Raw genomic sequence first — 25,477 nt, 5'->3', positions numbered from 1 at the left:
AACACCTGGCAGAATTCGTCATAATCTCCACCCCGGATCAATTCCATATGTGGGATACCTTCAGTATGGGCATCTGTAAGAACCATTTGTTTGCCCGCTCGCATGTCCTCAGGAGGAGGAAGAGGAACGGAGCGGCAGCCCCTAACCTGGAAGTGCACTCGCTCACCCAGGTAATAACGTCTCAGAAAGGGATGTGATAAGACAAACCGCCGCCGAGACAGAGCCTCTGATCGCCTGAAATGGGGATCAGCCTCAATCCAACGTTGGAGTCGGGTATTCATCGCCCCTACCTCAGCCTATGTAAGGGAAGCAAATGTGTTAATAAATCCTTTATTTTTCACACGACCAAGGGAAATTAAGAGGGCACTCGCCTGCTCTATGGTACAAGTATCGAAGAAGCTCCGCAAATCCCCTAAAGACTTCTGGCGTAGAATAGACTGGTGATTAGCTCGGTACCATCTCCAAGCCAAAGGTACCAACCCTAGCCCAAGATCAGTACGAGACAACTCAGGGCGGATGTAGGGAAAATACTCAAAAGCCCAAGTCTGCAAAAAACGAAGGAAAGGATCAATAATAAAAAGGGGGGGAAAGAAAAGGAAAAGACAACACAGAATGAGGATATGCTCTTTACATTACCTCCCAGAAATAGTAGGTCCCGCTGAGCTTACAGTGGCCTCGACTCAGATCGCACATATCATCATACATGCGGCTCAGAATAGCACCGGCCCAGTCGTACTCAGTAAGATGGGCCAAGTCCTCCAAACTCTTCAGAATAGAGGGATTAAACTTCTCTTTTCTGTTAGACCAGAAAGACGACGCAAACAACAGCAACAGAGTGAATCTAGCTACCTGAGTAGCCGTTAGCTCTCCCTGTCTATGTCTGGCATAAATGTCAGGGGCCTGGAGGGATAACCAGTGCCTCGAAACACTCAGATCGGGAGTAGAATAGCTAGGTCTAACAATCCGGGGAAGGTCAATCCCTATCATCTCCGTCATTCGGTCGGGGGTGACCGCAGTCCTCCAATCGTCATATAGCTCGATCGGTCGAGTACCAAAAGGAATCCCAGAAATCAATGAAAAGTCGGTCGGGCTCATCGTCATCTCACCCCAAGAGAAGTGGAAAGTGTTGGTGGTGTCCCACCATCTCTCAGCCAACGCACCCAGTAGGCTCTTATAATTCTGCCTACCCAGCTCGAGGTTTCTTAAGAAGTCCAGGTGAGAAGGGCCAATGATGGCTCCGACCGGGTTATTATGATCAAGTATGTCAAACGAGATCTCAGCAATGGAGGACTCGCCTACGTTCAGCCTAATGTATGCACCCTAAAAGGTAAAACAGTTTAAGGTTATCCTTTGGTTCCTAACTAAAAGATATCTTAATCCCCTCCTAGTATGCATATTAATAAAAATAGTAAGCACAAAAAGAAGTCAATTACAATTTGGCCTAAGGCCCAAAGAAATCACAATTTGGCCTAAGGCCCAAAAAATTACAATTTGGCCTAAGGCCCAAAGAAATCACAGTTTGGCCTAAGGCCCAAAAATTACATTTCGGCCTAAGGCCCAAAATCACAATTTGGCCTAAAATAATGGACAATATGCCAACAAAGCAAGCGTACCTGGGCAAAGACGCCGATCATAGAAGCGTGAGTATCAGCATCCGCCATGAGATCGACATCACTAAAAGAGATCTCCAGAGACTCCAGCAGATCCTCGTCGCTGCCATAATCGGAGAAAGCCATGATGAGAGATTTGGGAGAATTTGAGAGGGAGCCTTAGAGTAAGAGGATGGAAATGAATGAAAAAATGAAAGTTTAAGCTATTTATAGAAGAAAAAAGGAGCCAAAAGGCGGGTCTTCTGGACGCGTCTGTTTTTCGCCTTCAAAATTTGTGTTTCAGACAACCACCGACTCCCATAAATCATTTCTATGGTCGCCGGTGGGGGGCAGCTGTGAATACTCAAATTTTAAGGCTCAAAGAGCCATTTTTTCGGACTGCAAACAGTCCGGTCGGACGGAGGTCATTCAAAAAGTTCATCGGAAGTGTGCCAATATGGTACTTGAAATGTCTGAAAAATTACGAGGATCACGAAACTGGTCTCGGAATATTTTTTGGAGGTCCGGAACTCCCGGAAAAGCCTCCGGAACGAAAAAAGAAAAAAAGAGAGGGGAAAAGGCACACATGCCCGCCCAAGCCAGGCGGGCACGCCCGCCCAGCCCAGGCGGGCAGGGGCGCCCGGGGTCGCGTTTTTTTCCTATAAAAAACGGCTCTGGGGCTCCGTTTTGAGACACTCAGTCTGTGTTGACGGACGCTCCTTCTCCCTCACGCTCTTTGCGATTCTTTTACTGCTTTTTCTGCATTTTTAATTTAGTTTTATTGCTTTCTTCCTTTGTTATTTGGTCACTAAAATTAAATTAATTAAAATTCCCTTAACGAGAAGCTTAACCTGGAGTTAAGAAGTGGCCATCGATTAAATCAGGTACGTAAACTAAACTCTGCCTATTTAATTTTAGCACTTCATACATGCTTCTCTTCTACTCCTTATAACTCTACAACTGCATAAATGCATTCGCATCACAATTAGGCAAATAAACTGCCTCAGTTAAATATGATTAAGCTTTAATGCCCGGTTAATCAATAATCGTGGTATTAAGCTTAAATCCGACAATATCGGCTAAAAGGACCTAGTTAATCAAAAACTACGGTTAATTGCCTTTATTTCGAACAGCCTGGCTTAAGTCCAATTAATCAATAATTGTGGCTAAAAAGCCTTAATCAATCACGTGTTGGCAATAAATTGCCTACAATTAAATCAACCACATTTTGGCAATAAATTGCCCATGGTTCAATCAATTTTTGGCAAATGAATTGCCTACAAATTAGATTAACCACTTTTTAGCGACGAATCGCTTAAATTACAATTTTTTAGCTAAAAGCCTTCACACTATTACTTTTGGCAAATAAATTGTCTTAAGTCAATCAATTTTGGCGACAATCGCCCAATCATCAACTTTTGGCGATAAATTGCCTAAATCAATCTTTTTGGCTAAAAGCCTTAAAATCAATCTTTTTGGCTAAAAGCCTTAAAATCAATCATTTTGGCGACAATCGCCTAAAATCAATCATTTTGGCAATCAAATTGCCTAAATCACTTTTTTTTGGCTAAAAGCCTTAAAATCAAGCATTTTGGCGACAATCGCCTAAATCACATCAATTTTTGGCAACAATTGCCTAAATCAATCATTTTGGCTAAAAGCCTTAAATCAACATTTTTGGCGATAAACGCCTAAATCAAATCAATCAATTTTTTTGGCAAAATGCCTAAACAAAATGCACAAAGCATACACACACTCATGCATAAAGCATATCTATTCAAAGCCCTTCAAAGAAGGCCTATCGAACTACGTTGACTTTGATCTTCCATTCAAACGGAAGTACGTAGGCACGTTCGGGATTTAACCCCGGGCGGCAAGTCGAAATCACATAAACATTTTTCATTGGTCCAATTACCTTGCAAAGCATTCATTCATTGGTTAGTTTATCAGCATGACATAGTCTCGGGATCCATCTCAGGTTTGCAAACCATGCCTTAAACATTGGGATAATTAGCCTAGACTTAGGTTAATTAAATTGGAGTCACTTAGGGTTTTTCCTAGTTTACCCTAAAATAATTAAACAAGGTGGCGACTCATACATTCACGTGCATTTCTTCCTTTAGTCATATGCATTCACTATGCTATGATATCTGGGGGAGGGGTTCACAATTTAGCCTAAGTACCTAAGTTGGCAGAACCTATGCATGTTTTAATTTATGTAATTAAACAACTTAAGTTGAATGCTATGCATGTATGACTCAATTATAAAGCTTAATTGACTATATATGTGTGATTAAAAAAAATGTTACAAGTCAATTAGGGTTTTGAATTAGAAATTGACCTAATTAGAACTTAAGTTGAATGTTATGTATGTGCAACTTAATTCTAAAACTTAATTAATTATGCGTGTGATTAATTGAATGTCATTCACATTAGCTCCGACCTAAAAAGGTTCGTGATGCATATTAGGTCATATATGGATCAAATAATCAAATAAAACATGATTGAGAGCAATGATCGGTGAATTTGTTCATCCTTCTAGGATGAACAATAAGATCATGAGCTCAAATCATGTTAAAACCTTTAAATTTTTGTCATTTAAATATTGTCTTTTACTTTAGTAGCACTTTATCATTTTTGTGTTTTATTATTTCTGTCCTTTAAATTCTTGTTATTTAGTTTAATGTTCATTGTTATTGTGCTAACCCTTTATTTATTAATCTTGTATCATTTACATTCATCATATTCATGCTTGTTAGATGATTGATTGTGTTGTGATATTATAATTAATATATACCTCTATGAATATTTATTATTATTTATGTTTGTTATTTGTGGTTTGGATTTTTTTGATTTAAGTTTTATTTAAAAATGTCAAGAGTCTATAAGGATTCCTATTAAAGCTTGCTTGTAATAGATAGACTGTGTTTGGAAAATTTGGAGGGTTTGAGGGTAGATTGTATTGTAGGATTGTTTGTATTATATTCGCCCCACCTCCCTTTTTTGGTTGGTTTATTTCATATTGTATGAATGAGATTGAATGTATGTTTGACATGTTTTTTAAAATGCATAAAAAGATTTTATATCTCAATTTTTAGTTAATTGCAATGTTAAATTATTGTGAATTAATAGACAACTAGGAGGCCAGTTTAGCCCGGTGAAATAAGTGTCTAACACCTTCCTATTTCGTACCTAAGTTTCGGACCCTATCTTTGATTTAAAATTGGATTAGTCGATTCCAAAGAATCGGCTGATTTGAGAATTTTTCCTAATAAGGGTGGCGACTCCAAAATAAAACTCTTACCAAAGTAAGAGAACACTTTTCCGAGGATTAAACGGGTTTAATAAAGCAAATTATTTTATTAAATAAAATAAATCAAGCCCGTTCAATTTGATTCTTTCTAATCTTTTAGAAAAAATCCGACATCATCAACTTTAATTTTATTGGTTGAAAAATAAAATTTAATATGTAATAAACGTGCATCAATATTATTTAAAATATATTAAATATTAATTAATGTAAAATAATAAAATGTTGGTTAATATGCAAATAGTATTAATATAAAATATATAAAATATTTTAATATACCAATACTAATTAATATTGAAATTAATATATTAATCACGTTAGTATTATGTATAACTAATGTTATTATGATGTGCGTTGCACATTTACTATACTCGTTATTTGTATTTATTTAATTTTTTATTTATATAATATTAAAATATAAGTTTTTATCTAAATTAAAATAAATAATATATTTATTTACATTACACTTTGCCCTAACAAGTACTTGTGATGTTTATTCTATGTATTTAATTCTATTTCATATAAAGAAGTAGTCTAAAATAAAGTTCAACTCAATTCCGAAATATAATTTTAGCCTCTAATTTATATATACAGATTCTTGAAACCTTAACAGGTGTTTAAAAAGTAAATCAAGACAATACTCAATCCCCAACACCATATCCCCTACCGTAAATCAATAAAAAAATAAAAACGTATTTTCAAAACTCAATATATAATAAGAAATAAATTATTTTAAAAAATTATTAATTGAATCTTAAAAATCAGCTCATTCTTCAACTCGAAAGACCAAGCTTTAATGAAATTCGATTTTAATGGACAACAAAGAAAAAGTCCAAAGACAAGTCAAAAAATATTCAATCAAATTATGCAAACAAAAATAATATTAAATAAAAGAATACATTTTTCTTTTCTATATCCCACTCTTAAAATAAAATCTTTTAAATGGCAATCAAATAAATTAAATATTTAAAAATAACTTTGAAAAGTCAAATATTTATAATCAAATATTATATATTTTTAATATTTTTTCCTATCCTTAACCCTCTCCTAATCAATATATTTAAAATTACAATTAAATATTATAAATACTTTTTAAGATAAATTTTTTTTAATTAGCTATGACGAAAGTTATTTCATAATATTTTAAATTTTCCTATTCCTTTGTAATATACGTTTACCCGGTACTACTCATTTTATAGTCATTATTTTATTATTATATAATATTAAGTATAGTTATAATTTTTTCTTATATTTTCTAGATATTTACAATGTTAAAGCATGATTTTATGTGTAACAACTTCAAATTAAAATTTATCTCTATTTAAATAATATTCATATTATAAACGAATATATATATATATATATATATATATATATATATATATATATATTATTTTTAAACTAATTTTAATATGATAGGACAACGGCAGAAGTCCTATCATAAGATAAAAGAAAAAATTAATAAAAATTATAGATAAAGAAAAAATTACTATTAATTATAAGATTAGACATCAATTTTTTTTTTGAAGATGATAAGATTAGACTTCAATTAGCATATAAGATTTTTAAAAGGATTTCAGCGTTCTATTTATTTTTACACAATCAAAAGAGGAATAACATAATAAATAAACACATATACAGTTACATTAAGTAATTTTAATATATTATTATTGATTTACAATTTTAAAATAGGGTTAATCACCCAACAGATCATATACTTCTATCATTTTTTTAATTCTATCAAATCCTTTTAATTTTGGTAATCGGCACGGTGGACTTAATTTTTTCTTGCAATTCTAGCAACCATTAAGAGCCTGTTTATAAACAACTAGACCCACCAATTGCCTTGTCAACGCCACATCAAATAGACACATCAGCGTAGAAGACAATTAAAAAGCAACGACGAAACAACGTAGTTTTAAATAGAGTTTAATGATGCCTATTCTCTCTTCATAAATTTATATGATGCCTTATTGAGATTGATAAAGACAATTCTCTCTTCTCTATCCTCTCTTTTCATGGAAATTCTCATTTTTATTCTTCCCAATTTCTTAACCCTTCTCTTTAAATCCCAAATAACTTCAATGCATTCAGACTACCAGATTTCTTTACCTCAATCAATTTCTTTCTTTTGTTTGATATCTAACGATGGAAGCAGGAGTCGCAATTAATATGAGCCAAGCGTCAGAGAATCATATGAACTCTAGGGATCCAGCGTTATATAGGCATAATCTGAAGCCGAAATTTTATACATCGTAGAGCGACAGGAACCTAGGGAAAGCGATTCCTTTGTTGTCCAAAATGGAGGTAACTGGAATTTGATTTTTTATCTTAATAATTTGTCATTTTTTGCAGGTAAACAGTTGGACTCCTTTGTGGAAAGGCTCCTTGCAACAAATTTTACCATTTTGATTCTTTAGGTTCTAGTTTCCATTTTGACAAATTCTTGAATTGAGCATTTTTTTTTTTAAGCAGGACTATCTTGTTGTACTATTGTTAGAATGATACACTTACCTGCAGGAATTTTGATGATATTTGATTCATTTGGTAAACAGAATTTGTTTTTGCTTTGAGAGACTCGAATGAAAAGCAATCTTAAGTGATGCTTGCTGCTATGAATTTCTTATTAAAAGATGGGACCATTTTGAAAACAAAAGAAACACTGACAGAAAAATAATGTGGCCAAATCTAGCACTTTCAAGTTTTTGCTTAAACAATGATTCCGCTTATTGTTGCTATCAGTACTTTTAATGGGTTTAGTCGCTTAGGATGATGACTATCAATTTTTTGAGTGGTTTGATCTTGTCCAATTTTTTACAAGCCAAAGGGTGTTATTAGAGAAGCAAATGAAGCTGATGCAAGAGGAGACATTAATTGGTGAGATGGTTATTTGAACTGGAGGACAAATGCATAAGAAGAGAAGGAGACCTCAATTGCATTAGAGACTGCAATGAGCCTATGACTTGAGATAAACTCCTTGAAGTTTCAAAATGCTCGGATGGAATACAACTTCAAGTTATACATGATCTGTACATTGTGTATGTAAACAATTATATTTGTAACTCTGAATTAGATGAGGTTTAGGAATTGCTAATTATTTGCCTAAAAAGATTTTTTATTTGTAAGTCTTACTGGGAACATATAGGTATATGTATGTGGAATATAATTGTTAAGTGGAGTATGTGTATCTGGTAGACATGTGCAAATGGCAGTAAGAATTCTGCTTATATGCAGATGGCATTGTAAAATTTGGTATCTGATCTAATGAAAATATGGCTTTCAAAGCCTTTTTGGTACAATTTGTTCAAAGAGTCTTGTTTTGGCCACTGCACATATGCAGATTCTCTTATTTTTCATAATGAACTGTAGCTATTTGTGTTTGTCATTGGTTTGGACAATTGTATCTATTTGAGTGATAAAACTAAAATGAACACAGACTCTTATAACTAACAGACTATTATAATTAAACGAAATAAACAAATAAAGCTAAAATGGACATTATATTAAACAAATAACTAAAGAAAAAGCTCCAAAAGAAATTAGTTCTATTGGAAGGTGCATGATAATTCAAAATTGACAAACACCATGTAAATAAAATCATTTTTACCAAATGCTGCATACTATTGAGTAAAGCCACAATCAACAACAAATATTAGGCATGTTAAGAAAATCAAATTGGCCAGCAACATATTCAAATGGAATACGTTTATGTCCAAGCCAATCATAAAAAAGCAACAAAAAAAAAAAAAAAAAAAAGCAACAACGAAGGGATTGAAAAGTATGGGTTTTTCATATACAAAAGAATATAAGACTTTCATAATAACTTTGAAATGTTCCATGTACTTCCAGTAAAAATGAAGGATAATGAACATAACAGAAACCTTGTAAAATAAAAGGCAATTCCAAAAAAACCCTACTTAAAAAATTGCTAAGGGCTAGTAATAAATAGTAGTTACCCATGTAAACAACATCCAAATATAATAAAACATCTCATTGTTGCTCATCGACAAAAACAGTTTGGAAAAATCAGTACTTGGTGGAATGAGAGCTGTCCACCTTCAGGGTATGCCTATTCAAACATTCGCAACCTTACAGCCAACATGCCATCCATGGCTTCAATAGGCCGTTCTAGGTCTTTTGAACACTGAACCAGTGTACCCGGAAGGGGTACAGTTCTCGTACACAATGGATCATGAAAGTGACTATTTTCAGAAAGGAGAAGAGAAAGATTTAGAAAGCCATAGATAAAAACACAAGAGGATTTTATTTCTGAGAAGCTTTCGATGATCTTACAAGAGAAGGAGGATACGTATTTATAGGCCAAGAGCCTTATCCTACATAATTTGGTTAACCAATGGTAAGGAACCATGTGGTAACCTTATCTTATCTTATCCTATATAATCTAGGTAGCCAATGGCGAAGGGCCATGTGGCAATCGTATCTTACAAACAATAATGTGGCATGTCCACATACTTACAAGGGAAAAGACACAAAGTACAAACATGATTACAAAATAAAATAATAGGGATTTGTCCTTTAGTCCCGTCTTTTGATTATTGGCTCATGTTCAGAATAATCTGGATCATCTAAGTCATCAGATTCATTGTCGTAATAGGAACTCCTTTGTCTTTTGGATGAGTCATGCCAGTTCAGAAAAGTATGGAATCTGGGGGATCTTCTATGAGCAAGGTCATGAATCTGCTGGGAGCTCAATGGAGTTTCAGGAGGTTGGGAATCCTGAAATTCTGATCCAAGGGGTTCTAAAGGTCCGGCTGTAAGATCTGGAGTAAAGGAAATAATCCTTCTGGGATCTGTATCAGTTCGATGCATGCTCACCATGGGTATATACAAGTTTGTTGAATTATTTAGGAAATTTCCATGGGTTAAGAGTGCATTTTTAATGTCCAGAGAGCATTCCTCAAAACGACAAGGGAGATTTTTCCAATGTGTTATGGTAGTAACAGTGGTACCAGAGTTATCATATTGCCTGTGGAGGAGAAGGATGATTATGTATTCTTTAGCAACATTGAAGTCAGGATGGGAAAACAAATTATCTTGATGAATCCATGCTCGAAGCTTGTACTGTCAGGATGAGATATTTTCAAAGAGGGAAAAGAACTACCAAGCGGGATGCTGATGGTTTTCTTCCCTATGAAGGAACCAAAGGGTAAGAAGAAAGGAAATTTCAATAGGAAGGTGGTATAAAGTGGTGAGACACCATAGATACCAAACTTCCTGATCAGTATGAGGAAAAGACTTTGTTATAGTGGGAACAGTCTCCAGGGAAAGGGAGAGGAAAATTATGTGGGTCGTGGAACCACTTGAGGATATATCTCGATTATCTTTCGGTAAATCCATATGCCACGCTCTTGAGGAGCCAAGTTTGGGGGTTGTTGACGGGCCATGCCTATGAAAGGACAAAAGGTGTTGGATATTGAGGAGGAGGAGGGTAATGGCTTAGAGACCCATGATAAAAAGTTAGGGATCAGGTTGGTTTTTCCTTTTATGTGTTGGACCTCAAAGTCATAGCGAGTAAACCATTCTTTAAGCCTTAATAACTGTTTATCAGAGATATGCTTTCCTTTGAAGTCAAGAATTCGAGGAAATGCTGAGTTATCCAGTCGGACAATGAAATGTCGAGTTGTAAGGAAGAATTCACATTTTTGGATACCATGCTTGACTGCAAGAATCTCGTTGAAATTAGAGTGGTAATGGAGTTCAGCATCTTTAAATTCGCCTGATGCAAACTTACAGAGAGATTCTATCTCATTTTTCCGTTGGATAAGGATGGCACCCCAGGCTAAATCACTTGCATCGGTTTGGAGGATAAGTTGAGCGTCATCAGATGAATTGTCAGTGAGGGAGTACTGTGTGCTAATTCCTTGAGAGTCTTGACAGCGATCGTATGTTCTGCAAACCAAGGAGGTGGATTCTTTTTGAGCAAAGCTAATAAAGGCCTTGTATATGTAGTAGCTTTAGGTATGAAATCTCGGATATAATTGATAAAGCCAAGGAATTATTGGACTTGGACTTTGGAGAGGTTGTCATTTGTAAAATGGGCTAATTCTTGGGCCAAATGTGGGCCTGGTTGATATTGTCCATTTTCAATATGGAGGCTGAGAAAAGTCAATCTCTTGTTTTTCGATGATAGATTTCTTTTCAGAGTGCATGATGCCATAAGAATGAACAAGATGATGAAAACGAACTAAGAGTTCTTCATGAGCCTTGGCTATTTCCGAGAACAGAAGAATATCATCAATATAGATGATACAATTTGCCAGCAAAGGTTCAAAAATCCGAATCATGGCCTTTTGAAACATAGAAGGAGCTATTTTTAATCCAAAAGGCATGACAGTCCACTGAAACTGGGTATCTGGTCTACAGAAAGCAATCTTGTAGCGATCTTCAAGGCAGAGACCAAGTTGCCAAAACCCAGATTTAAGATCAAATTTTGAAAAGTATTTGGCAGCCTGAAGATGGATCAAAAGAGAGGAAATCTTTGGTATGAGAAATTTGTCATCAGCAAGAAAGTGGTTCAATGATTTATAATCAATAACAAGTCTCTTTTTTCCTCTGAGTTTCCCTGTTCGCTTTTCAACATGAAAAGCTTGACAGGCCCATGGGGATTGGGTTGGTTCAATCAGTCCCTTTTGTAAGAGCTCATGGCATTCTGTTCTTTCTAAGGCTAAATCCAAAGGAGACATACCAGGATGGCTAGCCTTAGTAGGGTTTATGTCCTCATTTAGTTTGAAGGGGAGAGAGACAAAGAAATCCGAATTTTTGTATAGAGAAGAACGATGTTTAAAGGTGAGGTGTGAATTAGCCCAACAAGGAGAGAAGAGTTCCTTCATATGAACAAAGTTTGGGGGAACATCTTAAATGGTAAATTGATTGGGGCTGTTTGTATATGGCTTAAATTGTCATTTGTATTTAAAGCCAGTGTGAAGAATTTGGAGTTTTTCTGCCATGTGATAAACATCAAATCCAACAAGGAGGTCTCGTCCAAAAAGATAGGAACCAGTTACACAAGTCCAAACTATGTAATCAGGAAAGAATTGAAGTCCAATTCTTTTCTTCGTAACCATTGTAGTCTGGAATCGTTTCCCATCTGCAGCAGTAAAATGATTAATCTTTTTCTTCCAAAACTAAGAGGGCAGGACATCAGGATTAATCATAGTACATTGAGAGCCAGTATCAAAAAGAGCAGTTACGGAGATAAGTTTCTCTATGGAGACAAGTGGTGTTCGATGAGAAGGCTGTGCAGAAGTAACTTCTGGAGAAGATGGGAGGTCTTAGGAAGAATCTATGGAAGGTAATAGTGGAGGAAACACTGCAGAAGATCCTGATAGAGAGGATTGAGATGAGGCTACTAGTGTAGGTGTTTTACAAGGTGAGGATATATGTGGAAAATAGTAAGAGATATCCGCAAATACATCTGGAATTTCAGGAAGTGGAGAAAAAGGGCATAGTAAGAAATCAAGAGATGCTGGGAAGTCAAGATCAGGAGGGTTCCTGTTTGATATTAAGAGGGGAGCCAATAGTGAAAACTGGGGAAGTGTCTTCTTCTGAATCTGTGTCGGACGCAAAGTCGGAATCATAATATGGGAGAGCAAAAAGTGTTTTAGGAGAGGCTGAATCTTCTTCTGAAAAAAGGGATTCAAGATCATGTTCTGAAGAGTAGTCAGGGCAAGAAACTTTAAGTTGGTGAAGAAGAGCAATAGTCCGCTTAGGCTTATTGGGACAATTTCGAGTGAAATGTCCTTTCTATCCACAGATATAAAATTTATCTGATTTCTTATGGGATTTTGACTTCTTTCGGAACCATCACATCTTTTTAAAATGTTTCCCTTTGCGATAATACTGAGGGAATTTAAAATACCCTTTGGAGTGCTTTTTCCGTCTGGGAGTGCAAGAACAATGACTGTCTTTGCATTTTGTTTTCAAATGATCACAGTTGCACACCTTTTTAAGAAGGAGATCACCTTAAGCATTTTTCTTGAATATTTTTGCTGTTCACACATACGTTCAATAGAGGACAAGGTGAATTGCAAAACTTCACCAAGAGAGATTTGGCTGATATCTTTGCGACAATCTTGAATCATTCGTTGGATTTCTCATTGGACTTCATCAGGCAGAGAAGAAACAAAGGTATATTTTAGATTGTCATCATTAATACCAGAAATCTCATAGTATAATTTAGACATCTAAATGTAGTGTGTTTCCAGGTCTTTAACTTTCAAAGAGCAACACCTTCGGTCAAAGAACTCTTGCTTTCATTACTTAAAAATGAGTTCATAATTCCCAAGAAATTGATTGTATATTTGTGCAAGAGCTTTATTAACATTATCATGAGCGAGGAATTGTTTTCTGGAATACTCTGAAAGGCTTGAAAACCATTCTCGAATAGATCTAGTGAACCGAGAAGTAAATTCTGTAAGAACTCCTTTTAGATCTGCTCAAGGGTCAACCATTTGAAGATCAAGCCACGCATTGAATTCAAGGATTTTACTTCTCCATTTACTTGGAGGGACATCATCCGGAGTAAACCAAGGTCCTGAAGCTGGTCGAGGAGGCAACAAAGTTTCTCCCAAAGGAGTGGACATATCATCATCATTAGCGATTTCAACTTTAGGCTCTCGAGGAGAGGTTGGAGTATTCATGAAAATGTGAGAAATGTCCATTTGATCTTTTGAAGAGGAAGTAAAGATAGACAGAGTCTCTTCTGAGTCACTTGAAGAAGCAGAGGCTTGTTGGGCCATAAATTGAGAAAAGGCAAGGCCTTTATTCTTTGGTTCTTTTAGTGGCGCCGAACTAGTCTGAGAAGTAGAAGTGAAGGATGAAGTAGATGGTTTCTTTCGAGGCTTGGGGGGTTGTCTGGGAACCAAATCTGAAACCATCGAATATTGTTTTACAAGGACCATAGAGGATGTAAAAGGAAGAGAAGGTACAGTAAATGGGAAAGTCATAGGGTGTATAGTAGGTGGTGAAGGTGGGTAGAGATCTCGTTCAATCTCTTGCAGTTGCTGTCGAAGGTTTTGGATTTCTCTTTCTTTTTCAGAAAAGAGTGGGGAAGTTGTATTTGTTGCCAGAATAAAGTGGAGTTCTTGGTCAAGCTTAGCGATCTTATCAACAAGGGAAGAATGCAGTTGTCGAACCTCTTGGTGAAAAGAAGAAACTCTGGAGTTAAGTTGAGTGGTTGTAGTTAAAGCTTGATTCAATTTTCCATCAATATTCTTGAGGTATTGGTTCTAGACAACAGCATTGGATGTCTACCAGTTGAGCACCTCTTCAGAAGGAGACAGAGATGCTAAGTTACCAGTAGGAAGCATCGTGGTCTGTTTGACATAAGGACTGGCAGTTACTCGAGACTGTGGATCTCGTACCATCTCGAGAGGTGGAAAATCCTCTGGATTCAACATGTAGCAAGCTTGTGAAGCTAGTGGAGTTGGTGGAGTTTGATATGCATCCAGAGAGGAAGAATAGAAAGTAGGAGGAGGAGGACAAGAAAGGAGGCCTTCATTTGCAAGAATCTCAAAACAGTGTTTGAGATAGTCATCATCTGTCATAGTCTTGGCTTTTGGTACGACCCAGGGAGATCCCTTCCATAGATCTTTATCATCATCATCATGAGGAGAGTGAAAGGATTTTGGTTGGCATGAATCTCTCTTGCATTTGAAAGGAGAAGGCTCCAAGGGAGTAATTGAGACTGTAGCATGTTCTATCCAGTCAAGATTATCATAGTGACATGTACAATCAGGATCACACATATGGGGATCAACATCCCAAAGAAAGTGACCATCTGCTTTAGATGAATAAATCTCACAGCCAGTATGGGAAAAGCTATGAATAGGAGCTTTCAAAGGTTTGCTCTTTACTGGCTGAATCATGGAGACCGAATGTCTAGGGGAGGAGATGGATGGGAGAAATGAAATCCTTACATACTTATCCAGCTGTCTGACGAAGATTGGGTCCTGTTTCTGAACAGGTTGAGGGTGCTGGTGCAGCTGTTCATATTTGGTAATCCATACAGATGGAATTAGTTTTTCAAGCTCTTCTCTAGTTGCCTAGGTGTCTGGACAATAATTGGAGTGGGACCTCCATCTGCAAAGATGAACAAGGCATCACCATGTGAGATGCCTGGTGTCTGGAGGTTTATGGCATGATCTTGAAGTCTGTAAACAATCTGGTAGTGTAAAGTGGTTGAAATGGTTTCAGCAACTTGCTCTACGCCAGTGATCTGAACTTTAACCTTTAAGGTTGTGCTGAGGTGTGGATCTTTAAGAGACATATTAAAGTTGGGGAAGAAAGTAAGAACAACACTACCAGCATTCAAGGTAGTAGCAATAGTACCAATTACAGCATGTTAAACTCTGCAAAAAGGGATTCTCAACATTGACTTTGACAAAATTTCTTCACTTCCCTGCTAAAGTCAATTCTTCACTTCCAATCACAATACCACTGGATTTTTGAATGCTGTTGGACATGACTTGTTGCTGGCTCCTTACCTTTTGCATTTGACATGGTTTTTGTAAATGCAGCCAATGTTGTTGCTCTGTAGCCACTGACATACTTTACACTATCATTGCTTGGACTCTTCTCATGTACATAAATAGCAAAATATCATGTTAACATGTAACACCCACCGGCCAATCCCGGAGAATCAGACGGCGGATGCCACAATCGGTGCTGGAGCACCGTCTTATGTCACTTATTAAAGCTAGATCACAAATTAGAAGTGGTTAGATTTTCATAAGGAGGCAAGTAATTAACATTGTTTAAAAATAAAAAATATATAATGAAGGAAATTCCTACGAAAATTTCGCAAGGGTTTCCCCTAAAAATTAACTTGTCACACAAAGAAAATATACACAATTCCAATTTTCTCCAAACCCCAAAACTCCAATTCAACACAACATATCACAAGCACTTCTAAATATCCATCAGTATACTCATAATATTCTAAACACATTCTTTTCAAGGAATATATAATCATCATACACCAAAAATAACTCTTAATACATTATAAACTTATTATATACAACCTCCACAACACAATATTTATATACATGCCAAAAATCACCATTTACAAAATATCCTACCCAAAATGTGATATCTACTATGATGCTACTCCTCTGGTCTTGCAGAACACCCTCCGCTCCTAACCTGCGCGTGATAAAAATCAACGCGCTGAGTGGAAGACTCAATGGTGCTAAATAACCAACAATTAAAATAACAAGAATAGCCAAGGCAAGTCTCACAAATGCTTTAAATTACTCCACTAAGACGATTATAAATACAAATCTGTCTTCATTCTTTTATAGCAAAAATAAATTTCATTCTTTAGTTAAGGCTCGTACTCATGCAGAATGAACATAAGCAGATTTGATCATGGCCTATGTTAGCGCCACCCCCATCACACAATCGTGGCCTATGAAAGCACCATCCCCATCACACAAATAAGCGCGTCCGCCTATTTGTAAGGGCTGATAACCCTAGCTTATGATCATAGCTTCACATAACAAAATCAATCTCATCATACCACATTTCAATCATGCATAGTAGAGCCTAAATCAAAATCATTCTTTCACAAAGTAATAATTCTTAATAAAAAACTCTTCATTTCTTAATACCCATCATTTTAAAATTCTTACTCAAAACACTATAGATATATATACTTAATATAGTATAGACTTAATATAGACTTAATATAGTATAAAAGTACATAAATCAAGAACTTTTCAGCATTTTCATAAATTTGACCTTTGCTGGGTTTTTAAAATATAACTTGAGTTATGGGCCTCTAAATTGAATGAAATCAGATTCATTAGAAAGCTAAGACAAAATTGTACAAATGTTAAGAAGGGACCACAGCCCAGATCAATTGGTAAGATAGCAAACAAAAGCTAGGAACACAGACCAACAGATCAAACCTGATTCAGCAGAACCAAGTCCAATGTTTATTAAATTCCTACTTAACCAAACACTCAAATTAAACCAATCTAGAACGAGAGGAGTCTCAAGACACAGGGAAACAACTTTTATGAAGAACTCAGAACCTAATCTTGTCGTTATAGTGGTCAAAATGGGCACTCAATTTAGTGATGCATGTGGCCCGTCACAACAGAGTTAGTTTGGGTATTTCAGCCATAAGTTGAGCTATGTATCTCAAAATTGGACACAAGAGGATGGGTTGGAAAGATAAGAAGTAAATCTACAACTTTTATGCAGAACATAAGAGGTTATGTTGCCATTTGAGTGGTCAAAATGGACAATCATTTTGGATATACAGGTAAGACACCATAACAGAACCAGTTTTGGTATTTAAATCATAAGTTGAGCTACAAGTATCGGAATTAGACATAAGAATATGTTTTGGAAAGCTGAGAAATAGAGCTACAACTTTCATGAAGAATCAGAAACAAATGGGAAGTATAAAGGGGTCAAAAATGAGTTCCAATCCTACTTCAGAACATATCTAACATTAAAATTCATCAATTTAACCACAACATACAAAGTTCCCAAAATACATTCAAAAACCTAATCATGTAAAAACAACTTAAACAAGTGAAAGGGAAAGAGAATATGATTGCACTAACCTTATTAACAAGCTTGAATAAGCTTGGAAAGCCTTACTCCTTGGCTTTCTCTTTACCCTTTGAGGAGGGTTCTCCAACCTCTTCAAGGTATGAGAAATCAACATTAAAAGCAAAACTTGACAAAAGAAATAGTTGGAGCATGATTTAATGCATCAATAACATGTCTAAACCATGAATTCTACTTATTAATTCACAAAACTCAAAAACCACAACTTACTTGCTTCAATGGTAACTTCACTTCTCTTTGCTTTTAATCACCAATCTCAACTTCTACTACTTAATTCTTAAGAATTAAGTACTATTTCATGGTTTAATTAGGTAGCTTGGTGGTAATTTGGAGGTAAGAAAATGAAGAAAATGAAAGAAGAGGAAAATGGCATGGAGAAGGAAAAGAGAAGAAAGAAAAAGTGTTGTGGTGATAACTTTAAAGTGAAAAAGTCAAATTTGACTTCCTAATTTCATGCCAAATGTGTGGCTAAGATCAAGTCCTAAGTAATCTCATCTAATGGCTCTAAATATTCCTCAAATAATTCTCTTCTACTTATTATTTAACTCCACCAATTAATTAAATTAACTCCACTAAAATAATTCCTCATTTATTTCTTAATATACCAAACTAGAAATATTATGCATTTAATACATAAACTCTCCAATAATATTCATGAAATATTTTCTACCCGCCTAAATCATGCAAACATGCTCCAAAAATAGTAAATAAAATATTAAATAGGCATAGTAATTTTTTCAGACTAAAATAATACCAAGTCCCGGACCGATGGTACTATTCACAGACCGGTAAATCACTATTACCGACACTAAAAGAAAATCAGTCTGTTACATAACAAAAGCTGTAAAATGAACTATTTTAAAAGTCATTTTCAACACACTAAATCATGAAATTACCTAAAAATACATCCTACCAATTTCCATCGAGACATAACATCCATAACCTTTTAATGCCTATTATAGATTAAGTAATAAGCAAATAAAAATTTCAAATTTTTAAAGCACTAACACAATCCAAGTAGAGTGAATTATAGGATCCAAAAAAAGATATTCTCACAATTAATTTATCCCTTGCAGCAATTGCTGTCGGATTCATCTTTGCTCTCCTCTCACATAATGGGGATGGTTCTTTAATTTGTTGTTGGGTGGCGTTGGGTTTTGGAGGTCTACCGACTTGATTGCTTGGGAATTAGTATTAGCATTAGTTGCATCCTTTAGGGATCTTAGCTTTCTTTTCACCTGATAGTATCAAATAGTACATTAATGCTAAACAACATATCTATGATTATAATATACATATATATATATATATTAAGAGTTATGGCTTAACCTTTAGAGGATGTAAGCTTGGTTCGACTTCTATAGGGTTGGCCTTACATGTCCTATTGTTGTGTCCATACTGGAAGCAGTTTTGACACTTCATCTATGACCCGATCCTTAGCAATTTTCCTACTTTCTTGGGTTCCTCATCAGCTCCATGTCTCCTCTTCCTCTTAGGCCTCCCTGCCTTCTTCTCATAGTTAGGTGGTTTTATTGGATTCTCATAAACGTTAGGCCACATTTCAAAACCATTTAATGGCTAAAGTGCATCATTATATGTCCTCAAATATGTCTCTTTCTTTAGATATGCATCATTAAAATCACTGTCTTTCATACTTCATGTAATTTATACATGAAAGTGCATGGCAATTATGTCCCGAACCCTGCAAGAGCATGTCTTCCCATTTAGATGCACTATGAGTGCATCTTCACCCATAGAAACTTGAAATTTGTCACCAACAGCAGGCTTTGGAGTGCAAAATCTAGTTTAAAATTTTGATTTTTCTAGTTTTGCTCTCACTCTCGGTGGAATAACATGGCTCGAATTCAACATCATTTCTCTCTTCACATGCATCCTTTCCATCAAAGCACTCCTTATTCCTTCCAACATATCAATGATAGGCATGCACTTCGATTTCAAAATATACCCATTAAATGTTTTAGATAAATTATTCTCAATAACATCACATTTAGGGAGGCCATTTATGAAAGCTTTGCAGAACTTCTCTGGATTTTGTTTCATAAATGCATCGTAGGCTTTAACACATTCCTCCTTCAACTATTTCATAACTTGTTTGAATTCTGCATGATATGTAGCCCTTGTTTCCCTCCAAAATAGTTTTTTGAATGTCTCACCCTTGAAGTGTTTCTTCCTGTTTGCATAGATATGCCTTGCACGATTCCTATGCTTACAACAAGGGGCTAGCTCTTGAATAGCATTAATGAGACCCTATAACAAAAAAAAAAAAAAAAAAAAAAAATCAAAGTATCAATGTAGTCATAAATTAATGTCTAATTTATTCCAAAAATCAAAAGTGAATGACTTGACCTTTTGTTGATCACTGACAAAGGTCCATCTAAGTCCATCGCCCAAACTTAATTCTTCAAAAAAGATTCGTAAAAACTAGGTCCATGTAGCTTGGCATTCGATCTCAACAATAGCCCAAGCTATTGGATACATTTGATTATTAACATCTCTACCCACTACAGATAAAGGAATTCCACCCACAGGAGTCTTCAAAAAACAACCATTAAGGCCAATAATAAGCCTACAAGAACAAGCGAATGATTTTACTAAACAACTGAACCCGATATAGTATCTCTTGAACGTAATTATTCCAGCCTTTGCTTCATCATCAAACATAAACTCAAATCTACCATTCCTGTCAAAATGATTCAAGTCAGCATTATATGATCTCAATTTAGCATAATGATCCTTAAGTGAACCCCTAAGTATGTCTAGGGCCATTTGCCTCGCCCTGTGACATAAAGATATTGTAACTGTCAAACCAAACTTCTCTTTCAACTCAAGATTCTTCCTAAACTTGCGAAGGAACTTCTTGGCAATCCACTTTCTAGTTGCTTGTCTGTTTCTGAGAGTCCTATAACATTTATGCTCATCACAATATGTCTTCACAATAAATTTTCTCTCTCTTTGGAGCTGGCTAGCATATATTCTCTATGGACAACCTTCAACACATCTTGCATCTGCCTTTGAACTACTACATTTTTTCCATTTTACATCAATCCCATTGGAAATTGCAAATTCCTAAACAGCTTCTCTAAACTGTTCATGACCTGCAAATCTCATCCCAATCACACACTTCAACTTCGAATGGTCACATTTAGGATCATACACAACATCCTTCTTTCTTTTTCTTAACCTATTCACTCCATAAACACAATCACTACTATGAGGAGTAAAAACATCATCTTCGCTTTCATCATACACACTCAAGTAGCCATTATCTTCACCAATATTTTTTGTTGCATTATAGTTATTGATCTCCACCTCAAGATAATTTTTCGATATAAATAAAACACCTTCTTAATTATGATTATATTCAGAACAGATTCCCTTGCTATACGCTTTCTTGTTTCTTCTTGCCAAATGGTACTCTTCATCGTCTGCTGATATCTCCTTTTCAATTGATTCAATACAGCATTAGGTTCATAATCAGGATCATCAGAAGATATGTCGCCTTCATCTTTAGCTTCTATGACATTCACACTATGCAAATCACTGGTTTGTGTAGTAGCCTAGTTACTATATCATCAATCTCATCATTATCACTATCTCCTATAACATTAGCGTTGAAATTCTCACATTGACTGTGCACATCCACCACCTCTACCAATACCAAAATCTCTCCATAAGTGTCTTCCCTAAGTATGAAATTTCTAATTTATCAAATATAACTGGTAATTAATCTAATAGACCCAGGTCCAACCATGTTAGGCACTTTACATGCCATTTTGGTTACATTTGTATAGCCGCATTGAATAGCAAAATCATTTATATCCGAAATGAAAGCTTGTTAGGATCACAATTGGAAAAAATGAATCCCGCCCACCAACATATGCAACAACCCTATCTAAATGTATGAAGCCGCCATGCCAAAAATGAATAGTAAAGAATTCAGTCATCCTGCATTTTTGAACCCATTATATTACTAAAAGGATTCCATAAATCATCAAACCAGGAGTAGAAGAATGTCTATTATTCTTCTTTTTCCAACCAGAATCATGTTATACAATGACCAGTTATGCATAAAAGGCAGGCATAATAACAAAATGACAAAGTTCAACAGTAATACTAAAATCAAATATAAAATAACAAAACCAATACCTTAGTTAGGAGGACAAGGCTAAAATCAATCCACCAATATTATTTTTATCCCCCCAACTAACACTGTGGAAGCCTTATTGTCTTTGGAGCATAGAAATTACAAGTCAGACCCACCTCTTCAATTCTTTCTTATCGCTTTCTCCATATTAAAAAAGGAGAGAAATTACAAGTCAGCTAATTTTGTCAGAATCAATTTTAGGGATTCTCAATAGAGTTGAGATTTATGGATGGTGGAAAAGAGTTAAGGAAAAATTAAGATCAGTTAAGACGTTATAAAACCTTTCTAACTCATTACAGCATCGTTCTAATCTCCAATGGAGTGGCACATTAAACTCCATTTAAAACTGCATTGTTTCATTATTGCTTTGTAATTGTCTTCTATACCGATGTGTCTATTTGATGTGGTGCTGATGAGGCAATTGGTGGATCTAACTAACAGACAGCTTAGTTGTTCATAAACGAGCTCTTAATAGTTACTAGAATTGCAAGAAAGAATTGAATCCAAGGCACCAATTGCCAAAATTAAAAGGATTGGATAGAATTACAAAAATGATAAAAGTACAGGACTTTTATGGTCATTAGCCCTCTAAAATATATTAGCCCTCTAAAATATATAAAGTAAATAGAAATTTTTTGGATAATTTAAAATAAATTAATTAAATAGAAGAGATTAAATGAACTAATAAATATTATTAAAATTTATTAGATGAAATTTTAAAATATTTATTAGGTTAATTAAATATTACAATTTCTTACGTAGGTGCGTACATGCAGTATTCAAAAATTTAAAAGTATAGAATTTTCTTAAAAAACTAATTAAAAATCTCTAAAATCCAAAAACTTGAAAGTCATAATTATCTATTAAAAATTTCTCAAATATTATGTGTATGTATGTGTGGTATTTTGATAGGTGTCATTTTTACAGTATTTTTAATATAGTTTTTATTTGGAATTATAGTAAATTTTATCACTTTAATTAATTTTTGCTTCATTTTAATTATAATTTTGTTCAAAGCTTCCTTGAATCATAATCCACTTGATCTTAAAGAAATTTATAGGGTTTTAGCACAGAAAAGAGCATTATAAAGCAAAACACTCAGGCTCTAGCACGGCTAGCCCGTGCTATCTGGCATGCCGGTGCCTAAAAGGACCTCAGGGCGTGCTTGCCTAGCATGCCCGTGATGCAATTTATCTTGGAAAGTCAGAGCCTAGCACGCCCTTCCCGTGCTATGGCGCACGCCATGCCACAAGTACTCCTCTGAGCGTGTTGTAGAGCACGGCCCGTGCTGAATCATTCATAGACTTAGACTCTAGCACGCCCAAGCCGTGCTATCTGGCACGCCCGTGCTACGAAGGCAAAACTGTCTTGAATAAAAAAACGCAAGCCAGTCTTTTTAACGTACATGGGGCCACCTCAAATATTTTCCTAACGTGCAAAACAAGATCTAAGCCTATTTAGGAAGAGAGAAGAGTCCTAACTAAGAAGAAATTCAAAGCCTAAACAGTTTATGATCTCCAAAGAAGATTTCGTACTTAATAAAGATTCTATTTCCTAAACGGAGTCAGATTTTCCACGTATTTGTTGTCTAGTTTTTATTTCTAAACTCTTAATCTTGGTTTTTCTTTTCATTATTAATTATTGATTATGAAGTTTTATTTAAGTATTATTTAGTTTTATTTAATTACTATGTCGAACTAAAACTCTCATACTAGGGATTTGATGTAGCTTAATTTGATTCCAATTTATAATATTAGATTTGCTTTTCCTTGTTCACGATATTATTTATTATTGAACTTAATGCTTCCAGGCAGAGTTTCTCTCCTAGATTGATTTGTTTCATTAATCACTATCGGGAGAAGGGTTTTTGATATGAAAAAGGTAATAAATTATATGAGAATAATAACTTAATGCGGAAGCTATATGGTTTGACTCATGGGGGGGTTTTCATAAGTTAATGACCTTAGGTTATGAATTCACAAAACAAACCATAAAACTTAATGATTTAATTCATGTTTGATTGCGCTATTGGAAGATAGGTAATTAGACCGGATTAGAATAGCTAACAATACATCGGTAGAGCTTGTTAGTGATTTTAGGGTTGTTTCCCCTACTTGAACAATTAAAATTGATTAACAAACTAATAAAATAAATCGGATAGAATTAAGTGAAATCAAAATCCCTAGTAGTTTTAAAATCCTTGATTTCTTCTCATCTGAATATTGATTGTTTGATTCCTTTCTGTTTTATTTTTAGAATTTACTTTTCTTACAACAAATCTCTCTTATTGTCGTTTAAATAATCATAGGTTAACACAATTTTGGTACTTGATATACAATCCCTGTGGATACGATACTCTTTCACTCTATATTACTTGTTGCGATTTCGTACACTTGCGAAAATCACCGTCAAGTTTTTGGCGCCGTTGCCGGGGATTAGTATTATCAATATCAATACTAATTACCCTATTATTAATTTAGACATTCCTTTTGTTTTATTTAATTCTTCTTTTAAGAATTATTTCAGGTGTTTATGCAAAGAAGATCAGGTAGGACTGAACCCCTAATCTTTGATCCGGAAATTGAAAGAACTTGTCGCAGGAACAACGTCGGAAGAAGAACACGTGAAAGCAAACCCGAACAACAAGTAGACATGGTCAACGAAGACGAACTAGAAAACAGACCTCCACCTCAACATCTGATCCGCACCTTGCGGGACTACACAACACTTAATCTTAATGGGACAACCTAAAGTATCACAAAGACCTCGGGTGGAAGCTAAAAATTTTAAAATTAAACTTGCAATTATCCAAATGCTTTCCACCTCAATTCAATATCGAGGTTTACCTAGTGAAGATCCTAACGCTCATATCACAAATTTCTTGGAAATTTGCGATACCTTCAAACAGAATGGTGTTTCCGAAGATGCCATAAAATTGAGACTCTTCCCTTTCACTCTTAGAGACAAAACACGATCTTGGTTACAGTCATGCCCTGCTGGAAGTTTCACAACATGGGAAGAATTAGCCCAAAAGTTTTTAGCAAAGTTCTTTCCATCTTCAAAAACTACAAAACTGCGCAATGAGATAATGACATTTGCCCACCATGATCAAGAAAGTTTGTAAGAAGCTTGGGAAAGATTCAAGGACTTATTAAGAAAATGCCCACATCACAGTTTGCCTAAATGGTTACGGGTACAAACTTTCTATAATGCATTATCTCCTAACATTAAAATTACTCTAGATGCAGCTGCAGGTGGATCTTTTAAGAAAAAAGAGATTGATGAGGCCTATGACTTGATAGAGAAGATAGTAAACAATAGCCATTATCAAAGCAACTCCGAAAGGAAGAAAACTGCAGGAGTCTATAAAATAGATCCCACTACAGCACTCAATGCCAAGGTAGATAATATGGCAAGAAAATTGGACTTATTGACCATTAATCCTGTAAATTCTATTATGCAAGTTTGTGACAGGTGTAATGGGCAACATGGGATTGGAGAATGCATGATAGACTCTTTGAATCCACAAACCTTGGAACAAGTAAACTATGTGATGAATCAAGGAAGGAAGAATTACCCATACTCCAACTCCTATGATAACAGATTGAGGAATCACCCTAATCTGTCATATGGGAATCCTAATAATGATTTGAACGCACCACCAGGCTTTATTCCTCAAGAGAAGAAATCTCATGATGATCTCCTTACTGCCCTTTCTAAATCGCACATGGATTTCATGAACGAAACCAGAGAAAACAACAAAATCCAACAAGCTGCGATAAGGAATTTAAAGATTCAGCTAGGACGATT

The 25,477-nt window shown here is 35.3% G+C and overlaps 1 long non-coding RNA gene, 1 other non-coding gene and 1 pseudogene across 2 annotated transcripts; 1 reads left to right on the top strand and 2 right to left on the bottom strand.

Moving 5' to 3' along the window:
- The first annotated feature begins 6,842 nt into the window (after positions 1-6,842).
- Positions 6,843-8,198, top strand: LOC110009256 (uncharacterized). Its single transcript, XR_002284135.3, has 2 exons — positions 6,843-7,206; positions 7,721-8,198. It is a non-coding gene; the product is annotated as an uncharacterized LOC110009256 (long non-coding RNA).
- A 5,157-nt stretch (positions 8,199-13,355) lies between these two features.
- LOC149492711 (uncharacterized) lies at positions 13,356-15,262 on the bottom strand (annotated as a pseudogene).
- A 9,475-nt stretch (positions 15,263-24,737) lies between these two features.
- On the bottom strand, positions 24,738-24,844 carry LOC149492710 (small nucleolar RNA R71). The gene has a single exon (XR_016319036.1). It is a non-coding gene; the product is annotated as a small nucleolar RNA R71 (small nucleolar RNA).
- Positions 24,845-25,477: the final 633 nt, after the last annotated feature.

The sequence above is a fragment of the Jatropha curcas genome, chromosome 11 (genome assembly GCF_041381405.1).
Source record: "Jatropha curcas cultivar XTBG-Jc1 chromosome 11, XTBG_Jcur_1.0, whole genome shotgun sequence".
Lineage (NCBI taxonomy): Eukaryota > Viridiplantae > Streptophyta > Magnoliopsida > Malpighiales > Euphorbiaceae > Jatropha > Jatropha curcas.
The sequence above is the reverse complement of the archived record's forward strand: the minus strand, read 5'-3'. Positions and strand labels throughout refer to the sequence as shown.